Source organism: Thunnus thynnus, chromosome 7 (genome assembly GCF_963924715.1).
Source record: "Thunnus thynnus chromosome 7, fThuThy2.1, whole genome shotgun sequence".
NCBI classification, from domain to species: domain Eukaryota; kingdom Metazoa; phylum Chordata; class Actinopteri; order Scombriformes; family Scombridae; genus Thunnus; species Thunnus thynnus.
The window spans coordinates 8,734,986-8,738,284 of record NC_089523.1 but is presented as its reverse complement, the minus strand read 5'-3'; the positions used below and the strand labels follow the sequence as shown (position 1 = coordinate 8,738,284).

The following is a 3,299-nucleotide window of genomic DNA, read 5'->3' as shown; positions in this document are numbered from 1 at the left end:
ATAACTCAACAATATGGAAGGTTAATGCTAACCTAACCCTAACCTTAACTTCATGTTGCATGAAGAGACAAAAAAATACTGTAAAAACAGATTCTTCTTGTAAGCCATCAAATGCCTCGAAGACCCAGAGGAAGAAAATAAACTGATTAAGAAACTGATGTGGCCACTCAGGATCATGCTGGGAGAGGCTCTGCCTTATGCCAGACTGGCCAGAGAGGGGCTGATTGAGGACCTGAAGGCTGCCTTGGTGGCCTGCAGCATCATAGCCACAGAGATCTTAAAAGGTCTCACGCCCTCTGTGAGCTTATCTACAGGCACAAAGCCTAGAGATAACACTTCATACTGTATCAACCTCTCCATCACCAGAAAGAGAGCCTACCTAACTGGAGCATCTACAGAGGCCGACACAGAGCTAGATACAAAAAGACAGGCAGAACAGAAACAGAAAAAGAAGAACAAGTTATTTTCTTGGCTCTCTAAACTGTTCAGGGTCAAGAAGATATAGACACTCATTCACACAGGCTAGAACTTTTAACATTGTTAATTTTATTGTGACAATTTGGTTTTCTTTTCTTTACTTCTGTGTTTTTCTTGACATTATTGCATCTAATAAATGTGTGTACAAACACAAAAGTTATAAGTTGCATTTTGAAGTTGATTCTATATTGCACTCCATCCATTGAAGTGATCTAATTACTGAAGTAATGCAAATTAATGCATGTTTACAAACTAATGCATAATAATCATAAGATATAACAATTTGACTGCAGCCATTTTGCATAATGAGTAGTTTAATTTGTATACTTTAAGTACATTTTGTTGATGATATTTGTACTGTTACTTGTGCAGTAATTGAGTTTTTATACATTGTGATATTCCTACTTTTACTTATGTAAAAGATGTGGATACTTGTTCTACTGCTATGTACATCTGAAATGTCCTAGTCTAGTGTAACCTACATGGATTATAGGGCTACAAAACCCATACATGTGATTTAGAGATGTAATTACATGTTGTTCCCACAAGGGGGCGCATATACATTGTGCGCCTGTTGAGAGAGCTACGTGCCCTCCTTGTTGTACCATAGCAGCACTCCCAAACACAGCAAACGTGTGTAAGCATGTAAACAACAGAAAAAGCGAGCATTTCCTGGTATGAAACACCGCAAAATAGTCATAAAAGTCAGATTAATGTTCATATAACAATGCTTATAAGTTGCTCTTTTAATAGAGGTCCAACTGTGAGCGAGAGGGAAACAACTTCTGTCAAGTTATTAATGTTGAGAAACTCTGGTGAAATGCCATGTTGTCTGCTAGTCTATTGTTGTTAACAATTGTGAAGGGAAGCTGCATTAAACTTACTGTGAGTCAAGATACTTTTCACAAAAACCAACCGGTGATTGTGAAAATGTGGTCTAATGTTTATTACATGCTTTGGTGTAACTGTATCATTGTATTTATAGTCTGAAAGGATCGCTAACTGCTAATCGCTAGCTGCTAACGGCTAAGCTAATCGCTAGCTCTGGCTAACGAGCTACCCGACACTGTGTCAAAACTTTAATATTGAAATTGTTATGTTTTAATGGGAATTGTGCACTTTAATGTTTTGAAATACCATTGAATGGTAATTTAACCGATTTTGGTTGCTAGATATACATGTTAAGTGAATCACAGAGGATAATTTAGTTCAATTTCATAATTAAGTTACCAGTACATTAAAATGGTGCGTAAAAATGTAACAATACAGCAAATAATTTAGGTAAATGTTAAAATATTCATTGTTTTGAGATTCATAATAAGCAGTCTGTTACTTTACAAATACAAATGTTGATTGTAAATAATTTATTGTTAAAGTTAAAAAAGACATCTGTTTTAAAGAAATTCATGGTAAATTATTTATGTTAAAATTAGCAGTTGTTAAAATATGGTCATGTAGTACAAATATATCCTTAATTGTTGGTTATATGATGTATGATATTCTGAGGGAGAAAAGAACTTAATGAGATCTCATCTTAGACACATAAAGATTCTGAATAACTTATTATCATGCACTATCTGTGTAGGTTGGTTTTTTTTGTGACCAGATAGAATCAAAAATGGCGAGCCCAGACCGTGACCCTGTGGCCGGTTGGTGAAATGGCGTTGGCCAGACCGCAGGAACTGCCCACAGAGGACATCTGATGTAAAGTGATACCCATTTTCATAGGGTTACAGATAAGACACACACTAACCGGGTAGTAGTGATAGTAGTGACATTAGACATTTGGAACAGATACAACACAAAACAACTTTGAACTGAACTCTTGAGCTCTTTAATCAGAAGGAGTCCCTACGGATTAAAGTTTCAGTAAACCAAAGAACATTTCATTGGAGGCTTTCCAGCTCCACAACAGACTATTTCTATGTATTTTCTTATTTGATTTATTTGTTTTATTTTTTATTTTTCATTCTTTAAAACTTAAAGTCTTGTGTATTATTGTGTATGAGTTGAGGCAATAAATTGTCACTGTTCAACCGTTCATTAATTCATTCCCTGAATTATTCAAGACAACTGCTCATCAGACCTAGTTAGATGTTAGTGTCTCACTACTACTATTGGTTAGCACTGAGGACGCTACACTAGAAAATACGGTGGAAACACAAGGAACAATCTAGTACCACAGTCTCACAAGCGTCTTAAATCTCGAGTTATGGTATGCTAGGTTACAGGTTGTTAAGTTCCTAAGTTGTGTATAAATGCTAACAGGTGTGCACTTTTTAGGGAGGAGGAGATGTTAGAGAGTTTAAAATATCCAGTAGATAGAGCCATATTCATTTTCATGAACAGAAACGCATAAATATCCCTTCACTCTTAAATGCATACCTCTGGCTCAGCTCCCTGTTATTCCTGAAACTATTTGTTTTTAACAATTCTCTAGTGCCAAAATGTCCAAACTATTGAATCATTTTTTCCAGTGTTAAGAGTTTATAGGGTCTCCTGAGATATTTTACACTTTTATGACAGGTATGCAGTTTGTAACTGATAGCATGTGTTTTTCATGGTGCTACCGCTGACTCACTTTTACTGTGATTAAATACAGGCACAAGGAGGAAAAGTTCAGAATCCAAAGATATTCAGTTTTCTATTCAGTTCATCAGATAAAGCTTCAAATTCTTACATTTGAGACGCAGCAACCAATGGATATTAGGCAATTTCACTTAAAAAATGACTGAATTGATTATCAAAATAGTTGCCATTCTGTTCTGTCTACCGACTTGTCGATTAATGGACTAATCGTTGCAGCTCTAATCCCTATTATT

At 35.7% G+C, this 3,299-nt stretch overlaps 1 long non-coding RNA gene across 1 annotated transcript; it reads left to right on the top strand.

Moving 5' to 3' along the window:
- Positions 1-1,063: 1,063 nt before the first annotated feature.
- LOC137186709 (uncharacterized) lies at positions 1,064-2,436 on the top strand. The gene is made up of 3 exons (XR_010929081.1): positions 1,064-1,152; positions 1,231-1,292; positions 2,063-2,436. It is a non-coding gene; the product is annotated as an uncharacterized lncRNA (long non-coding RNA).
- Positions 2,437-3,299: the final 863 nt, after the last annotated feature.